The sequence below is a fragment of the Lycium barbarum genome, chromosome 7, assembly GCF_019175385.1.
Source record: "Lycium barbarum isolate Lr01 chromosome 7, ASM1917538v2, whole genome shotgun sequence".
Taxonomy (NCBI): Eukaryota; Viridiplantae; Streptophyta; class Magnoliopsida; order Solanales; family Solanaceae; genus Lycium; species Lycium barbarum.
This window is the reverse complement of record NC_083343.1, coordinates 91,055,492-91,076,116: the sequence shown is the minus strand read 5'-3', so window position 1 is coordinate 91,076,116 and position 20,625 is coordinate 91,055,492. Positions and strand designations below refer to the sequence as shown.

The following is a 20,625-nucleotide window of genomic DNA, read 5'->3' as shown; positions in this document are numbered from 1 at the left end:
CGTCATGACCCATGGGGGACCAGCGAATTCCATGTACCTTCTGTGGCATACAACCTGATCCAAGTCACTATTGAGAAATGTGAAACCAGATCGCAGTCAGTGTTACGGTACGTGCAACCCGATCCAAGTAAGTGTGTGTGTATATGTTGCAGCGCGCAACTCGATCCAACTATATGAGTATGAATGCATGCATGATATCAATACCAATATGAGTATATCAATGACAATTGTGCCACATATGGACACATATCCCAAAATCAAGATCAATATCAATTTCTTCCTTTTCACAAGTCAATAACCAATAATCGAGAGATACGGGTTCACAACCATGAATAAGTCACTAAGTATTCATATCAGAGTATCATGAAAGATGAGAATGAGTACACTACATAATATCAATGAATGATTACAACATATCAAATCAATCGTACAACATATGGACGCATATCACAATTACAGTCTCAATATCGTAGTTTTCCCTTCCTTCCCCACAACATCAACACATGATAAAATACGATCTCAAATCATAAAGTAAATCACTAAGAAATAAGTCAGGAATCACTTACGTGGCTACAAGCCAATAAATCACAACACGGCAACAACTCAATAGAACACAACAAGGAGACAAGCCATAATCAACAACAATACCAACCTAAGTAATCCTTCCCAACTTCATACCTAAAGACATAACATTCTTTCTCCGACAATCATTAACTCTACATATGCTTTGCTAACCAAAGTCTAACCATAAGGTAAGCCGTAACCCACCTGGAATGTCGAACAGGAGCCCTGAGCCGTCAAACCTTAGCCTTTCCCTTTCTTTGTGCCTCCAAATACTCAAGGTCTAATCACATTTAAACTCTACATTAGAAATCAGGAAGAACAATACCCATATTGCTATACTTCTAATTTAGGTCCAATTCTAACTATGGAGAAAACGGAGGAAATGGACCCACAAGGGTAAAACGGGTATTTTGAAAGTGAAATATGTAATTCAACGTTCTAGGAGTTCAATCCTGCTAACCAATTGCAAAAATAACTCAAGAATGGATCAATTTTGTTATCCAAGTGAAAACCCCCAAATTAGGTATAAACCCTAACTCTCCAACTTTCAATCTCATCAATCATAAATGGAAGGTTCAAGCCTATTAGCTATTAAATCATATCTCTTATGATTAGATTAGTCAGAACCAACAACAAATCCCATTTAGAAAGACCAAAACGCATTTTATGAAATATACATCAAAGCCCATATTTCCTTTTAAGTTCTATGGAGATCCTAGCATGGATTCAAGCCTAAGGAAAGATAAAGGAATGGAGTTAAGTTTAGGAGACTTACCCACCATAGAAAGCATCCAAAAACTCTCCAAATCGCCTCAAACGATGCTTAGAAGAAATAATATTGGAAAGGGGAATGGAAGGGTTTTAACCAAGCTTTAAATAACATTCTGGTCTCGTCATCCAATGCAGCGGTTGGACTTCTACTGCAGCGGGATCGCTAAAGTGAGGCTAGGCCTACTACGGCATCCAACCTCTAACTCACACAGCCACTATGGCTACTTCCTTTCGGCTATCACGAGTCCACTACAGCGGATATCCATTCACTGTGGCTACTTGCCACAATGTAACAACCGGTTTTGCCGTTATCGTAATTATTCTATTTTTGCCCTCGTTGACCTGTTCCTGAGTCTTGTTGGAACAATTTTGACCCGAGGAGATAGTTGGCTTGACTTCCTAGGCATCGTTGTGGGCTTTAGAATGTTTTCTAGAAAAATTGGGCTTTAAGCGAAAATGAGTTGACTCAAAGTTGACTTTTGAATAAACGGACCTTTTTTAGAAATTCATCGATTCCGAGAGGTCCGTATGGTTGTTTAGAACTTGTGTGCATATTCATTTCGGTTCCCAATGCACTTGGATGCATTTTGGGACCTGGGTTGGAAAGTTAGTTTTGAGGTATCGGGGGTTGACTCGGTCAACGAGACCTCTGATAGGAATTCTGAGGCTACAAGGGCATTTGTAGCGCGTTTTGATGTATATCTGCATATTTGGTTTGTGTCCGGGAGGTTCTGGGATAGTTCTAAGGGTCAATTTCAAGTTTGGAAGACACCAGAAAAATCTGCTAGAGCGCTGGCCGAGCCACTGGAGCGGTCGCGGGGCAGCGCTGGCCGAACGACTGGAGCGGCCGACGAGCCAAATTTTCTACTTAAAAAACCTTCTAAAACCCTTAGACATTTCCCATAACTTCTAAACTCGTGTAAGCACTCTTGGAGGAGACTTGAAGGTCAAGAGAGCCATTTTCTTCCTAGATTAAGTGTCCTAACCTTATATCTATCCATTATGATCTTCTAAATATGATTTCAACCTTGTAATGACTAGAATCAAAGAGGGGTTTATGGGTTTTCTTCCTAATGGGTTCTTGGCTTTGAAATCTTGTATTATTGGTTGGGTTAGCTTCTTTAAGCATGAATTTGATGATTATAAACTATACAAACAGGTTTCTTTCATTTTTAGAGGTAAAATTGTGGGATTAAGTTAGGGTTCTTAGACCCCAAATTTGGGGGTTTTCATAATAATGATGATTTTGAGAATTAATTGAGTATTCCTATGATTAAAGTAATGGGTTTTAACCTTTTGGTATTGAATTTGGTATTTTGGTCATAAAATTCCCGTTTTGGCCTTGAGACCCGTTTTTCCTAAATTAAAGGTTGGAATATGACCCGAATATAAAGTAGCCAATATGGGTATCATTATTCATGGTTTCTTATATAGAATTCATATGTGATAGAGTTTGATTGTTTGGAGACGCTTTGAAAGACGAAACAAGATGTGGGTTCATGGCACCTGTTCGGCTACCAGATAGGATATGGCTTTCCCTTTCGGTAGACTACGGTTAGTTTTATATATTCGTGTATTAGAAGGAATAGAGAATGGATGCATAGGAATTGAAGATTTGGGATGGAATCCTAGGATGGTATTGTTGTGTGATATGTGTGTTCGGGCTTGTGGCCTATAGACTCGTTATGATGTTTGGTGTGATTTCTTGAATATTGGTGAGTTTTATGTGACTTGGGGGTAGCCGATGAAACCTATTTTTGTGTCTCATAATGGAAATTTCTCGTAATATGTGATTATTTGTGTTATGCCGTTAATAGAGAATCTAGTTGCTAAACGGGAGAATAAATGTACCGACGATTGTGATTGAGTTGTGATGAATAATTTGAGTGTAGGGTGAGGTTCCTGTTCTAATCTAATAGGCTGAATTAAGGAAATGGTAATGATGTAAATCGATTGATTGATTTGTTATGTGTTGCGGACTAGTCGCCCCGTTGTGTTGTGTTTGACAGTTCTATTGTGTTGGCTTGATGCTATGAGTTGTTGATAGATATTAGATCCTGTTATCCGTCTTGATTTGGATATATTATTGGCATACCCACCATGGTATTTGTGAATTGGATATATTATTGGTATACCCGCAGTGGTATTTGTGACTCAGATATATTGTTGGCATACCCACTGTTGGTATTATGATATTGATACATTGTTGGCGTACCCCATTGTTGGTACTTGACATATTGAGCATTGATTGATGATGTTGATACACGCATTGCATGCATTCTCATCCATTCATGATACATGGCCGATACTCGGTGATGATCCGGTATCGTTGATCGAGTGAAATTGATATTTGATGAAACTCTTTTACTTGAATGATGTGAGATGACCGATGTCCGATGATCAATTCTAGAATCATCGTTGCATGGCCGATTCTGATGATATTTCCATAATCTTTGTTAGTGCATGGACTCCGCGGATCCCCCATGGTTATGCCAGTGAGAACCCCTCGTGGGCAAAGATCTGGGGCCCCTTCTGTCTGTTGGTCAAAGATCCGGGACGGGTGGCACTTAGACTTCGCGAGTCACGCTGGGTTGTGCTACCGAGACGTCGATATTTTCGTCCGGAGTACATGTGTATACCTCATTTCCATGGCATTGCATTGCATTCATACACTATTGCATTATGGCTTGATTTTGAGATGTTTTGGTGTTGTACTTGTGATTTTTGATATGGGCGTGATATATTCATACTTGGCACCCTTGGGAAATAGATGCTTACTTAAGCAATGACGGGTGTTTGGATCCGGATTTATTGTTTGAACTTGTTGAAGTATCCCATAGATCGTTCGGAAGATTACTTATATGCTTAGTCTCTATATGATGTAGGATAACAGGTGTCCTAAAGATGAGTTGACCACTAGGCTAAAACGAAAGATTTAAGGACATGTGAATTGTGAGATTGTTGTGAGATTGACTGATGGTTATTGGAGTGAAGTTAATAATTAAAGGGTAATGATGTACATTTTGTGGTAGATAGACGTATGACTTGATTGTGTTGTTATCATGTTTATCTCTGAATTCTTTTACTGATATGTGTTACTAACCATTGTCGACCTATGATACTTACTCAGTACGCGTGGTTTGTACTGATATTGCACTTGCTACACCCTTTTGGGGTGTAGATTGTTTCAAATGATTGATCGAAGCATATGTAGAAATATGCGGTGCCTATCTTGAAGACCTCCTCCCATTTCATTCTGGTATGGAGGTTGAGTCTTAGAATATAGTGGAAATCGAAATTCATTCAGTCGCTCTTGTACTAGTCTAGACCAGGTCATGGGAAATTGGATCGAGTCTGTAATCATGTAACTATTGTAATCGTATAAATACTTGAGGTTATTGATATTTGGTAACGTTCCGCTGTTATTTTTAAGTACCTTTTGGTTTAAAATGATTTGTCCTTGTCAATTGATGTGTTAATTAAATAGAGGGTTCGCCTACCGAGGAGGAAAAGGTGGGTGCCCGCACGACCTCGAAATGGGTCGTGACAAGTTGGTATCAGAGCCTAGGTTACCGGTCTACTAGGTACAAGAGCAATGTGTAGTAGAGTCTCGTGGAATGGTACGAAGATGTATGTACCCATCCGCGAGAGGCTATGAGGCATCTTAGGAAAAACTCCCTTCATTCTTTCTATTCATGCTACTTCGGTCAAATTGGTATCTCGGCAGGTCCAATAGGTATGTAGGCGATTCCAATTAGTATTTGTGCATCCTTGTTTCATCAGTCCTCAAACGGTGAATACTCATTCTCATGCGTCTAATCTCGTACATTATATGGTGGTATGGTATGAGAGGTGTCATCTCGGTTTAGATGTGTGGCCTAGTTCAGTTCTAGCTTAGGAAGAAGGTTTCGACTTTGATAAGGTTTGTGATAGTATGCGTGGCACAGGTGAACTTAGGGCAGACAATGATTTCGCAATGGTTAAGTTTTTAGTAGTGGTATGCGAGGACAAGAGTGAGTTCGCCATGGATTACCAGATTCGACGAGTATAGTGATTGTGTGTGGTAGATAAAAGAAGTTGAGAGTAAGTACTAACATGATGATATGGTGAGAGAGCATAGAGAATCCAAATTCTTAAGGGGATTGGTATTGGTACTTGTTGTGTACATGGAATTGAGTCGTGATAGAGAGGATTTGGATAGAAAATTCTTGAGCACTAAGAAGGAAATAATTGGTATCTGGCATGCTTAAGAGAATGTGTTTATATTCTAGTAACCAAGCAACTATTAGGAGTTATGTCTAGTATTGGATTGAGGCTGAGAGCCTTTGTACTTGTTGTGTGGCTTCAGTGAGTTTTGTTATTTATCGGTGTTGTTATCCAGTTGAGTTGATGGTATAGTCACTTGAATGGTTAGGTGTGTTTAGGTTCGGCAATTGAGACGTTCTAATTTAGTGAATCAGAGATGAGGCTTAAACCTATTCGAGTTATATGGATCATTTCGGAATTCAAAATAAGGAATGGAATAAGGGAACCTTGGTAGAGAAAAGTGGGTCTTTGTAGACCAAGTATGTGGTTCGTTGGATTTAGAGTTTAGTCGGTTTAGACTCCGATGTGTTGGAAGGTAACTCTAATATGTAAAGTGTGTGGTGTGATTCTATTTCCAAGGTTGGTTCGATAGTGTGCAAGACTTATGACTTGCAGTAATTGATTTAGCGGCTTCGAGAATTGGTTAGTGTTAGTCGAGGGTGGCAAGAATTAGCTACGCCCTTGGGAGTACTTGAATCTATTTGAACAGTGGTATTGTTGTCTAGTATGGAATAGACGAGCTTGTGATTGTGGTGTAATTTTGAGAAAGTAAGTTTACGGAATGGGTAAGTGATAAGAAGTTGTGACCAGTGACTGAGTGAGAAGTGAGATTTCAGATAACCGACATGTTGGATTTATCGGAAGTGGATTGTGTGGTACCTCCTTGGATAGTTTCGCAGTACTTTGCGGTAAATGAGTTAATGTGTGTTTAAGAGAAAGGATTTGTAGAAATTCTTAGTATGTTATGGCTATCAGTGTTCTCGAGATTGGATCGTGATTGTGCTAAGTGTTTTATATTATGAACAACTTTGACGGAATGACTTCGGATATTATGGGTCCGAAGTGATTATGCCTGTTAGCGCTAGGGATTGTGAGATATTGATTCTTTCGAAAGTATTATGGATTATTGAGGTATTACAGTGGAAAGTTTGGTAGTTAAAAGATTAATTTATGAGTACATATGTCCTTAGTGTCAAAAAATTCGGGTTGTACCAGGTATGCGTATTGGGCAATATTAAGGAATTTGAGGTTGCATTCGCAAGATTTAGTTATCCGGTACCTTAAGAACAGTTTGGATAAGTGTCAGCTTTTAGAGGCGAGAGTGGCAACTTATGCTCTGCTATGCGCAGTAAGAATGTGATGGGATCCGGATCTTGAAGTCAATTTGGGTGGTTACTGATATATTCTGAAATGGTGCATTCATTGTGGGTCATTGTGGTTTGAATAGAAGTGGTTAGATCGAGTTTGTAACTCCAACGGAACTTATGGGTTCCAAGTAAATCAGTTTAATGGATGTGATAAGGAACGCCTGATATTTTAGGTTTGTTATTAGTAGTCCTTGTGGTGTCTCACCGGAGTCAGCCTTTCGGTTAGTACAATAGGTTGTAATGATAATGGTGTGCTTCAAAGAGATTCTAGGATTTTGATAAGGCTCCGTTCTGATCATTGGATGTTGGCAAATCTTGCTCTACGCGGTACTTGATGGTATGTTCCTAGGTAAGTGAGTTGAAGAGTTAAGAAGACTTAAGACTGACTAAGTTGGCTACGAGAAAGATAAGTTTCGATGAAATAGCTTAGAGTTATCTGGAGGATTTAGGATCCTCTTTTGGAAAGATTAAGTCATGGTTTCGGTTTGTATTGTGTACTTCTAAGGAATTTGGATTCAAGGGACGACTTGGAAAAAGGGTGAAACAAAAGGATTAGCTAGGTCAAAATATCTTACCAGTTCGAAATGTTTTATATTTAGTTATGTCTAAAGGGTCGTGCTATTTGATTTATCTATGTGAGATCAGTTGTGAAATTTAGAGGCACGGATATTGGGTCTTTTGGCTGAGTGTGAACGAATTGCCGTTTGGGTTTGCATTTTGTGAAATAGCTTCGTGTTGGTTGTGATATGATTTCCTTGGTTATCGTAAGCTTGTCCTACTCTCGCTCTTCGCTCAAGGACGAGCGATTATTTAATTGGTATCTGATGTAACAACTCGTTTTGTCGTTACCGTGATTATTCTTTTTTTGCCCTCGTTGACCTATTCCTGAGTCTCGTTAGAACTATTTTGACACGGGGAGATAGTTGGCATGAATTCCTAGGCATCATTGTGGGCTTTAGAATATTTTCTAGAAAAATTGAGCTTAAGGCGAAAATGAGTTGACCCAAAGTTGACTTTTGAGTAAACGGATCTTTTTCGTAAATTCGTCAATTTCGAGAGGTTCGGATGGTCGTTTAGAACTTGTGTGCATATTCATTTAGGTTCCCAATGCACTTTGAAGCATTTTGGGACCGTTGGAAAGTTAGTTTTGAGGTATCGGGGGTTGCCTGTGTCAACAAGACCTCTAATGGGAATTTCGAGGCTACAAGGACGTTCGTAGCGCGTTTTTATATATATTTGCATATTGGGTTTGTGTTCGGGAGGTTCCGGGGTGGTTCTAAGGGTCAATTTCAAGTTTGGAAGTGTTACACCTCTCGTTTCCATCGCAAGAAGGTCCTTAGCTTATGGACGGTTTATACCCTTAGGATGGAGATCCGTACCCGAGTTTTAAAATTATTAAGTGTCTTACCCCGTGTGTACCGAAGTATAAGTACACGTTCCTTATGATACTACAGGACTAGAAGTTAAACGAATCGAATCGACGTGAGCTGGAGCGACTCAGTAGAGTCTGCAGAAACCAATCACCATCGACGGGCCATCGACACGTCGACGAGCCATCGTGGTGCCCCATCCCTGCTCCGCTGCCTCTAAAGTTTCAGGTGGCAGGTCGACAGAGCATGTCGACAGGCCGTCGACCCGCACCACTAGAACCTTCTAGTTCCCTCTATATATATTTGACCCCTACGTTTTATTTTCATTATTCTCCACTTCCAAATCAGAGAAGGTCCTAGAATATTCCTCTCAATATTTTCCATCATCATAGTGAAGATCTAGCAAGGTCTGAGTCCCATAAAGCCGAGCTAGTGAAGCAAAGAGGTTGTTCCTAGGGTTTCCTTGAAGTTGATGAGCTTGGGAATTGGAGTTAGAGTTTGATTCTTGGTATCCTAGTTCCTTCAAGGTATGAATATGATTCTTATCTTTGTGTTTGAGTTATTATTAAGAATTTTAGCGGTTTTAAGTAAAGAGAATAATAGATATGGAAGTTGTAAGTTGAATAAGGGTAGAGTTGGACTTAAGGGCTATTTTGGGGGATGATTGGAGTAGAATTGATTGTATTTTGATATGTAAGTATTGATATGGTTATTATTAGTATTGATTGTTGATAGTTAAGTTAAGTTGGAGATGGAGGGATTATTCAGTTATGAAGGAGATGTTGCCCGAACTTTGTTAAGTCTCTTTTTCACTTGAATTTGATAGTAAGTGTTATAAAGAGTCTAATTGTGGCCTATGTTGTCTTGATTGTAGACTTAGGAGTTCAAGAAGTAGACGTTGGACGATTAGATACGCTTCAAGGTATGTTAAAGTTGTCCTTTTTGTTCTTTTGGCATGATCTTTACTATCCGAACGAACAAGTGAGCAAGCGAATTCCAAAGACTCTACTCTTAGATATTACAGGATTCATCATATCTTTGATTCCTTATGATTCATGTCCATGATTTCTAGGGATCTTTTGTTATCTAGAGTAATCCAGAGTATACTTTCATGAGTCTTCCATGCATTATATATTTATAAATATATGTACGACTATTTTCTAACACCGTGCCTACATGGCCGGGCAGCACCACTACGGTGGGTGGCTTATGGATGATGATGTATGATTATACCGTGCCTATATGGCCGGGCAGCACCACTACGGTTGGCGGCATATGGATGATGACAGCACCACTAGTGGGTGGCGTGATATGATTATCGTCCCGAACGCGGGATTATTTGATATATGGATCGGGTCGTACGTTCTTCGGCATTATTATATGATATATGGATCGGGATGTACTTTGCACAACACTATTAGTTATATTATTTTTACAGAGTGCATGCAAATCATACACCGCAGAAGTATCCTCAGTCATATAGATGCATTCAGACAGTCAATTTGTTTATGAGTTTCAAATTCTTTTCTTGATTTATGTATATATGTTACTTTTATGCCTTGCATACTCAGTACTTTGTCCGTACTGACGCCCCTATTTCTCGGGGGGCTGCGTTCATGCCCACAGGTTCAGGTAGACAGACGGACGGTCCAGCTCAGTAAGACATCCATCTAGCGGTGGTCAGTGCGCTCCACTTGGTCCGGAGCTGCGGTTTATTTTTGTATTCCATTCTTTTGAGATGTATATGCATATGGGTATGACGGGGCCCTGTCCCGTCCTATCTACAGCTTTTATTCTATTAGAGGTCTGTAGACAGTTATGTGTAGATAACTTGTGAGGTAGCCTTGTCGGCTCCCATTCTTTTATGTACAGTCCATGTGGCAGCCTAGTTGGCTTGCATTGTTATCCTCAATATATATATATATATAGATACATATGCATGATGCACAGTTTCTGATATTATTCTTCATGAGTCGGGTTAATCCAGATTAAGTTGCTTGCGGGCCCTTATTATGTAGAGTTCTCCAGGTGTGAGTATAGGGGTGTTTGGTCACTAGAGATCGAGAACTCGTCACAGCTCATCGGTTTGGGTCATGACAGGAGTGGTATCAGAGCAGTTCCGTCCTAGGGTTGTCTACAGACCGTGTCTAGTAGAGTCTTGTTTATGGGTGTGTCGTGCACCACACTTATAAACAGGAAACTATCATTCTTTCTCTCTTAGATCGTGCGATAAAACCATGTGTTAAGAGTTCATCTTCTAATAATTTGTTCTGATTTCAGCGATGCCTCGCAAGAAACCTATTGTCGTCCAGAAAGGCAAAGGAGTGGCTGGTGAGGTCGCTAGCCATACCCAGCGGGCTACCAGGGCTCGAGGCGAGTCTTAGAGTGAGAGCCCATCTCAGACTTCGCATACACCGCCTCCAACACCTGCCTCAGTGCCCCCAATGCCTCTGCCAGATGCACCGGCCCAAGATGTGCGAGATGCTATACAGTTATTGACCAGATTGGTAGCCGCTTAGGCCCAGCGGCAGAGAGTTGGTGTTGATCAGGGAGACCGAGCCGTTAGACCGAGGGTTAAGACTTTCCTCGGGTTAGATCCTCTAGAGTTTTCTATGTTGAAGCAAAATATGGATCCTCAGGATTTTATTGATAGTATGCAGCAGGCTTTGAGGGTATGCACGCCGATGAGGTCGAGTCAGTAGAGCTGGCATCTTATAGGCTCTGTGATGTTGCAGTGCAGTGGGATCAGGAATGAGAGCTGTCTAGGGGAGAGAATGCTCCTCTAGCCGTGTGGCGAGTGTTCTCAAATGCTTTTAATCATCATCATTTACCACCAGAAGTCCGACGGGCCCGAGCAAATAGGTTCTTGCGTATTGAGCAGGACAGTATGAGTGTTCAAGAGTATTGTGTACAGTTCGATTCCTTAGCTAGACATGCCCTAGCTATGGTGGCTGAGATGGAGGATAGAGTTCATCGCTTAGTGGCTGGTCAAGGGACATATTTGATGGATGAGTGTACGACAGCTGCATTACAGCCGGGCATAGATATTTCCCATATACAGCCATATGCACAGAATTTAGAGGAACGCAAGAGTCAGCGAAGGACAGAGCGTAAGCGTGACCGGGGCCATGGAAAGAGGGCCAGATCTTTAGATATTGCTGGTGAGTTGAGGGGAGGACAGAGACAGCAGCATTTCTGGTATTCATTTCACTTAGCAGGGAGTGCACCTCCACGGTTTTCAGGCCCTAGATTTGATAGGTCTTCTTATTCCGGAGCGGGCCAGAGTTCTAGAGCATCAGGTTCTCAGTATAGACCCGGGTCAAGCCAGATAAGACCACCTGTACCGCGGTGTGCCCAGTGATGTAGGTTACACTCTGGACAGTGTCGATAGGGATCAGATGCTTGTTATGCTTGTGGCCAGCCAGGCCATGTGATGAGCGAGTATCCATCGAGGGGTAGTGTAGGCATTTCCCAGCCTACAGGGTCCATAGTTGGTTCTTCTTCATCAGTGCGCCCTTCAGGGCAAATTCCTCAGACATCAGCGGGATGTGGCAGAAGAAGGAGTGGAGCATCTAGCTCGAGTATGCCCCAGCACCGTATTTATGCATTAGCCGATAAACAAAATCGTGAGTCGTCTCCTAACGTGGTCACATGTATATTATTAGTTTCCTCCCATGATGTATATGCACTGATTGATCCAGGTTCTACCTTATCATATGTTACACCATTTGTTGCTAGAAATTTTGGAATAGAACCTGAATTGATCAAACCGTTTGAGGTATCTACGCCAGTTGGTGATCCAGTTATAGCTAAATGAGTATATCGAGGTTGTGTTGTTATAGTTTGCAATCATCATACCCTGACAGATTTGATTGAGTTAGACATGATTGATTTCGATGTTATTATGGATATGGATTGGTTGGCTTCTTGTTATGCTAATTTCGATTGCAGAACAAAGATAGTTCGATTTCAGTTTCCCGGCAAGGGTAATGCTGCTTCGCCGAGGGGTAGGTTTATTTCCTACCTTAAGGCAAGGAAGATGATCATAAAGGAGTATATTTATCACCTAGTTCGAGTCCAGGATGTGCAAGCAGAATCACCGACTCTTTAGTCTGCCCCTGTAGTCAATGAGTTCCCAGAGGTATTTCCGGATGAGCTTCCAGGAATTCCCACCGGAACGAGAGATTGATTTTACTATTGATCTATTGCCAGATACTCAGCCAATTTCCATTCCTCTTTATAGAATAGCACCTGCGGAGTTGAAAGAATTGAATGACCAATTGCGGGATTTACTCGAGAAAGGCTTTATTAGGCCCAGTACATTCACCGTGGGGAGCGCCAGTATTATTTTTTAGAAAGAAGGATGGCTCTGTGCGAATGTGTATGGATTATCGGCAACTGAATAAAGTGACTGTAAAGAATAAGTATCCGCTTCCGAGGATCGATGATATATTTGACCAGTTGCAAGGCGCCAAATATTTCTCGAAGATAGATTTGAGATCGGGATATCATCAGGTTAGGGTAAAGGAGGAAGATATTCCGAAGACGGCATTCAGACTAGATATGGGCACTACGAGTTCTGTGTCATGTCATTCGGGTTGACTAATGCTCCAACTGTATTCATGGACTTGATGAATCGTGTATTCAGACCCTTCCTAGATCTGTTCATAATTGTGTTTATAGATGATATTCTGGTTTATTCCTCGTCAGAGGCTGAACATGCAGATCATCTACGTGCAGTGCTTAGAATTCTTTGAGATAGAGAATTATATGCGAAGTTTTCCAAGTGTGAATTCTGGTTGAACTCCGTAGCTTTTCTTGGTCACATTATTTCAGATGAGGGCATCATAGTGGATACTCAAAAGATTGAAGCTGTGAAGAATTGGCCAAGGCCCACGACACCAACGGAGATACGTAGTTTCTTGGGCATAGCAGGATATTATAGAAGCTTTGTGGACAGATATTCTTCTCTTTCAGCCCCATTGACTAAGCTGACACAGAAATAAGCTAAGTTTCAGTGGACGGATGCATGTGAATGGAGTTTTCAGATATTGAAGGACAAGTTGACCTCATCACCCGTCTTGACTCTTCCAGAGGGACCAGAGGGCTATGTAATATACTGTGATGCCTCAGGTATTGGTTTGGGCTGTGTATTAATGCAGCACGGTACGGTTGTTGCTTATGCCTCCAGACAACTGAATAAGCATGAAAAGAATTATCCAACCCATGATCTTGAGTTAGCTGCAGTAATTCATGCCTTGAAAATATGGAGGCACTATTTATACGGTTTCCATGTTGATATTTACACTGATCATAAGAGCCTCCAGTATATTTTTAAGCAGAAGGAACTGACTTTACGTCAGAGGCGATGGCTAGAGTTGCTGAAAGATTATGGCGTTGATATTCTGTACCATCCTGGAAAAGCTAATGTAGTAGTTGATGCTCTTAGTCGTAAATCTATGGGCAGTCTGTCACATGTGCAGTCGGAGAAAAGGAAGATAGCTCGTGAAGTTCATTAACTAGCCAGCCTCGGAGTTCAACTGTTAGATTCAGGTGACGAAGGAATTATGATCCAGGATACAGCGATGTCATCTTTGGTAGCAAAGATAAAGGAACGTCAGCACGAATATCCTGTTCTAGCTCGCTACCGAGATATGGCACCTTACAAAGAAAAGACACCCTTTGTGATTACAGGGATGGGGTACTCCGGTATCGAGGAAGATTAAGCATTCTTAATATTGCGAGACTTTGTCAGCAGGTTATGGGAGAAGCTCATTATTCTCGGTATTCTATTCCCGGGCACAACAAAGATGCATCATGATCTCAAGGAATTTTATTGGTGGGATGGAATGAAAAGAGACATAGGAGAATTTGTCGCTCAATGTCCTAATTGTTAATAAGTCAAGATAGAGCACTAGAAGCTCGGAGGTTTATTGCAGGCTATGGAGATTCCAACATGGAAATGGGAGGTAGTCAATATGGACTTCATTACAGGTTTACCCCGTACTCCGCGGAAGTATGATACAATATGGGTCATAGTTGATAGGCTTACAAAGTCAGCCCACTTCCTACCTGTTAAAACTACTTATTCAGCTGAAGATTATGCGAAGCTTTATCTTAAGGAAATTGTATGACTTCATGGTGTTCCTACAGCCATTATTTCAGATAGAGGGGCGTAATTCACAGCTAATTTCTGGAAATCTTTTCAGAATGGATTGGAGACTTAGGTGAGTCTTAGTACAGCATTTCATCCACAAACAGATGGACAGGCAGAGCGTACTATATAGACACTTGAGGACATGATAAGAGCTTGTGTGACTGACTTTCGAGGTAGTTGGGATGATCATTTGCCTTTTATTGAATTTGCATATAATAATACTTACCATTCCAGCATTCAGATGGCTCCTTATGAGACTTTATATGGACGGTAGGTCACCTATAGGGTGGTTTGATGTTGGAGAAAATCAGTTAGCAGGCCCAGATTTAATACAGCAAGCAGTTGACAAAGTGAAAGTAATTCAAGAAAGGTTACTAGCAGCACAGAGTTGACAAAAATCTTATGCAGATAATCGGCGTCGCAAGTTAGAGTTCGAAGTAGTTGATTGGGTCTTCCTGAAGATTTCTCCTATGAAGGAAGTGATGACATTTGGCAAAAAGGGTAAATTAAGCCCTCAATACATTGGGCCATATAAGATCATTCGCGTAGTAGGTAAGGTAGCATATGAGCTAGAACTACCTTCTGAGCTAGAATCCGTACATCCGGTATTTTATGTATCCATGCTCCGTAAGTGTATATGGGATCCCTCAAGATTTTTACCAGTAGATAATATCCAGGTGACCGAGAAGTTATCATACGAGGAAATCCCAGTGGCTAAACTAGACAGGTAAGTTCGACGATTGCGAACTAAGGATGTGGCTTCTGTTAAAGTTCTTTGGAGAAATAATAATGTTGAAGAAATAACTTGGGAAGCTAAAGAGGAAATGAAAGCTAAGTACCCGTATTTGTTTCTGTCATCCCAGGAGGCTCAGTATGAGGCATCATGTCTCCAAGGTATTGATTTCATTTATGGTTATGATGATTGGTCGTGTGAGGCCATGATGGTGTATGTTTGGCATGTGGCCCTGTGTGGCATTATTTGGGGTTGCTGTGCATAGGTGAGATTGGTATATTTGCAGGGGAGACTGCCGAAATTTTTGTAATGCATGACTTGTAGGAACATTCGAGGACAAAAGTTTCTAGGGGGGGGGGGGGGGGGGGGGAGAATGTTACACCTCTCACTTCCATTGCAAGAAGGTCCGTAGCTTATGGACGGTTTATACCCTTAGGATGGAGATCCGTACCCGAGTTTTCAAATTATTAAGTGTCTTACCCCGTGTGTACCAAAGTATAAGTACATATTCCTTATGATACTACAGGATTAGAAGTTAAACGAATCGAATCAACGCGAGCTGGAGCGACTCAGTAGAGTCTGCAGAAACCAGTCACCATCAACGGGCCGTCGAAACGTCGACGAGCCATCGTGATGCCCCGTCCCTGCTCCGCTGCCTCTGGAGTTTCAAGTGACAGGTCGACGGAGCATGTCGACGGGCCGTCGACCCGCACCACTGGAACCTTCTAGTTCCCTCTATATATTTTTGAACCCCACATTTTATTTTCATTATTCTCCACTTCCAAATCAGAGAAGGTTCTATAATATTCCTCTCAATATTTTCCATCATCATAGTGAAGATCTAGCAAGGTCCGAGTCCCACAAACCCGAGCTAGTGAAGCAAAAAGGTTGTTCCTAGGGTTTCCTTGAAGTTGATGAGCTTGGGAATTGGAGTTAGAGTTTGATTCTTGGTATCCTAGTTCCTTCAAGGTATGAATATGATTCTTATCTTTGTGTTTGAGTTATTATTAAGAATTTTAGCGATTTTAAGTAAAGAGAATTATAGATATGGAAGTTGTAAGTTGAACAAGGGTAGAGTTGGAGTTAATTGCTATTTTGGGGGATGATTGGAGTAGAATTGATTGTATTTTGATATGTAAGTATTGATAGGGTTATTGTTAGTATTTATTGTTGATAGTTAAGTTAAGTTGGCGATGGAGGGATTATTGAGTTATGAAGGAGATGTTGCCCGAACATTGTTAAGTCCCTTTTTCACTTGAATTTGATAGTAAGTGTTATAAAGAGGCTAATTGTAGCCTATGTTGTCTTGATTGTAGACTTACGAGTTTAAGAAGTAGACGTCGGACGATTAGATACGCTTCAAGGTATGTTAAAGTTGTCCCTTTTGTTCTTTTGGCATGATCTTTACTATCCGAACGAACAAGTGAGCAAGCGAATTCCAAAGACTCTACTCTTAGATATTACAGGATTCGTCGTATCTTTGATTCCTTATGATTCATGTCCATGACTTCTAGGGATCTTTTGTTATCTAGAGTAATCCGGAGTACACTTTCATGAGTCTTCCGCATTATATATTTATACGTACATGTACAGCTATTTTCTTACACCGTGCCTACATGGTCGGGCAGCACCACTACAGTGGGCGGCTTATGGATGATGATGTATGATTACACCGTGCCTATATGGCTGGGCAGCACCACTACGGTGGGCGGCATATGGATTATGATAGCACCACTAGTGGGCGGCGTGAGATGATTATCATCCCGGACGCAGGATTATTTGGTATACGGACCGGGCCGTACATTTCTCGGTATTACTATATGATATACAGATCGGGATGTGTGGTCCACAGCACTATTAGTTATATTATTTTTACAGAGTGCATGCATATCATACACCGCAGAAGTTTCCTCAGTCATACAGATGCATTCAGACTGGCAGTTTGTTTATGAGTTTCAGATTCCTTTCATGATTTATATATATATGTTACTCTTATGCCTTGCATACTCAGTACATTGTCCGTAGTGACTCCCCTATTGCTCGGGGGGCTGCGTTCATGCCCGCAAGTTCAGGTAGACAGACGGACGGTCCAGCTCAGTATGACATCCATCCAGCGGTGGTCAGTGCGCTCCACTCGGCTCCTATTCTTTTGTGTACAGTCTATGTGGCATCCTAGTTGGCTTGCATTGTTATCCTCAGTATATATATATATATGCATGATGCACAGTTTCTGATATTATTCTTCATGAGTCGGTTTAATCCAGATTAAGTTGCTTGTGGGCCCTTATTATGTAGAGTTGTCCAGGTATGAGTATAGGGGTGTTTGGTCGCTAGAGATCGAGCACTCGTCGCGGTGCATCGGTTTAGGTCGTGACTGGAATACACCAGAAAAATCTGGTGCCTGGTGCACGCACGGCGCTCGCGCGAAAGCGCGGCCGAATCGCCGGAGCACTAGCCTAACTGCTGGAGTGGTTGCCTTGTAGTAGTGGTCGAGCCGCTGGAGCAGTCGTGCTGCAGCACTGGCCTAGCCACTGGAGCGGTTGCGCGGCAGCGCTAGCCGAACCGCTGGAGCGGCCAACGGGCTAGATTTTCTACTTAAAAAACCTTCTAAAACCCTTAGACATTTCACATAACTTCTAAACTCGTGTAAGAACTCTTTGAGGCAACTTGAAGGTATAGAGAGCCATTTTCTTCCTAGGGTAAGTGTCCTAACCTTATATCTATCCATTATGATCTTCTAAACATGATTTCAACCTTGTAATGACTAGAATCAAAGAGGGTTTTTATGGGTTTTCTTCCTAATGGGTTCTTGGCTTTGAAATCTTGTATTATTGGTTGGTTAGCTTCATTAAGCATGAATTTTATCATTATAAACTATATAAACATGTTTCTTCCATTTTTAGAGGCAAAATTGTGGGATTAAACTTAGGGTTCTTGGACCCCAAATTTGGGGTTTTCATAATAATGATGATTTTGAGAATTAATTAAGTATTCATATGATTAAAGTAATGGGTTTTGACCTTTTGGTATTGAATTTGGTATCTTGGTCATAAAATTTCCGTTTTGCCCTTGAGACTCGTTTTTCCTAAATTAAGGGTTGGAATATGACCCGAATAGAAAGTAGCCAATATGGGTATCATTATTCATGGTTTTTGACATAGAATTCATATGTGATAGAGTTTGATTGTTTGGAGACGCTTCGAAATATGAAACAAGATATGGGTTCGTGGCACCTGTTCGACTGCCAGGTAGGTTATGGCTTTTTCTTTCGGTAGACTCCGGTTAGTTTCATATATTCATGTATTAGATGGAACAGAGAATGCATGCGTAGTAATTGGAGATTTGGGATGGAATCCTAGGATGGTATTTTTGTGTGATTTGTGTGATTTTTGTGTTTGGGCTTGTGGCCTGTAGACTCCTTAGGAAGTTTGGTGTGATTCCTTGAATATTGGTGGATTTTATATGACTTGGGAGTAGCGGACGAAACCTATTTTTGTGTCTAATGATGGAAATTTCTCGTAATATGTGATTATTTGGGTTATGCCATTAATAGAGAATCTAGTTGCTAAATGGGAGAATAAATGTACCAACTATTGTGATAGAGTTGTGACTAATGATTTGAGTGTAGGGTGAGGTTCCTGTTCTAAGCTAACAGGCTGAATTTAGGAAGTGGTAATTATGTATATCAATTGATTGATCTGTTATGTGTTGGGGACTAGCCACCCCGTGGTGTTGTGTTTGACCGTTCTATTGTGTTGGCTTGATGCTATGAGTTATTGATAGAGACTAGATCCTGTTATCTGTCTTGATTTGGATATATTATTGGCATATCCACCATGGTATTTGTGATTTGGATATATTAGTGGTATACCCACTGTGGTATTTGTGACTCGGATATATTGTTGGCATACCCACTGTTGGTATTGTGATATTGATACATTGTTGGCGTACCCTATTGTTAGTACTTGAGATATTGAGCATTGATTGTTGATGTTGATACATGCATTGCACGTATTCTCATCCATTCATGATGCATGGCCGATACTCGGTGATGATCCGGTATCGTTGATCGAGTGAAACTGATATTTGATGAAACTCTTTTACTTAAGTGATGTGAGATGGCCAATTTCCGATGATCAATTCCGGAATCGTTGTTGCATGGCCGATTCCGATGATATTTCTGGAATAGTTGTTAGTGCATGGACTCCGCGGGTCCCCCAGGGTGGTGTCGGTGAGAACCCCCCGTGAGTAAAGATCCGGGGTCCCGTTTGTCTGTTTGGAAAAGATTCAGGACGGGTGGCACTTATACTTCACGTGTCACGCTGCGTTGTGCTACCGAGACGTCGATATTTCCGTCTGGAGTACATGTGTACACCTCATTTACATGGCATTGCATTGCATTCATACACTATTGCATTGCATTGAATTATGGCTTGATTTTGAGATGTTTTGGTGTTTTACTTGTGATGTTGGATTTGGACGTGATATATTCATACTTGGCACCATTGGGAATTAGATGCTTACTTTGGCAATGACGGGTGTTTGGATCCGGATTTATTGTTTGAACTTGTTGAAGTATCCCATAGATCGTCCGGAAGATTAGTTATATGTTTAGTCTCTATGTGATGTAGGATAACAGGTGTCCTAAATATGAGTTGACCACTAGGCTAAAATGAAAGATTTAATGACACGTGAATTGCGAGATTGTTGTGAGATTGACTGATGGTTATTGAGTGAAATTAATGATTAAAGGGTATTGATGTACATTATGTGGTAGATAGACGACTTGATTGTGTTGTTATCATGTTTATCTGTGAATTCTTTTACTGATATGTGTTACTAACCATTGTCGGCCTATGATACTTACTCAGTATGCGTGGTTTATACTGATATTGTACTTGCTACACCCTTTTGGGGTGTAGATTGTTTCAGGTGATTGATCGAAGCATATGTGCAAATACGCGGTGCCTATCTTAAAGACCTCCTCCCACTTCATTCCGTGATGGAGGTTGAGTCTTAGAATATAGTGGAAATCGAAATTCATTCAATCGCTCTTGTACTAGTCTAGACCAGGTCATGGGAAATTGGATCGAGTCTGTAATCATGTAACTGCTGTAATCTTATAAATACTTTAGGTTATTGATATTTAGTAACGTTCCGCTGTTATTTCTAAGTACCTCTTGGTTTAAAATGATTTGTCCTTGTCAATTGATATGCTAATTGAAGAGAGGGTTCTCCTACCGAGGAGGGAAAGGTGGGTGCCCGCGCGACCTCATAATGGGTCGTGACACACAAGCTCCCCACAATCGCTACGACGGTTGGTGCCTTGCTATAACGGAACTACTATCGCGAGTCTGGTGCAGCTACAGCGGACACCAGACACCAAAAGAAAATTGGTTTTTCCCAAGTCTCAACTCAAAATTCGACTATCACCCGAGGCCCCACAGATACCAAACAGACATGCATACACACATAAAAACGTGCTACTAACTCACCCGTGGCCTCAAAATTCCCAACGGAGGTCTATTCAACCAAGTCAACTCCCAATTGCCTAAAGCTAATTTTCCAACCCAAGTC

The 20,625-nt window shown here is 41.1% G+C and overlaps 1 long non-coding RNA gene across 2 annotated transcripts in view; it reads left to right on the top strand.

The window, feature by feature from the left end:
• LOC132602323 (uncharacterized) overlaps positions 1 to 20,203 on the top strand; it is an 87,687-nt gene extending 67,484 nt beyond the window's left edge. The window contains exon 3 of one of the 2 annotated variants that reach the window (XR_009567734.1): positions 19,971 to 20,203. This is a non-coding gene — a long non-coding RNA (uncharacterized LOC132602323). Of the gene's footprint in view, positions 1 to 9,784; positions 10,089 to 19,970 lie in introns of those variants that run through there. The other variant, XR_009567733.1, reaches the window with a different exon arrangement.
• Positions 20,204 to 20,625: the final 422 nt, after the last annotated feature.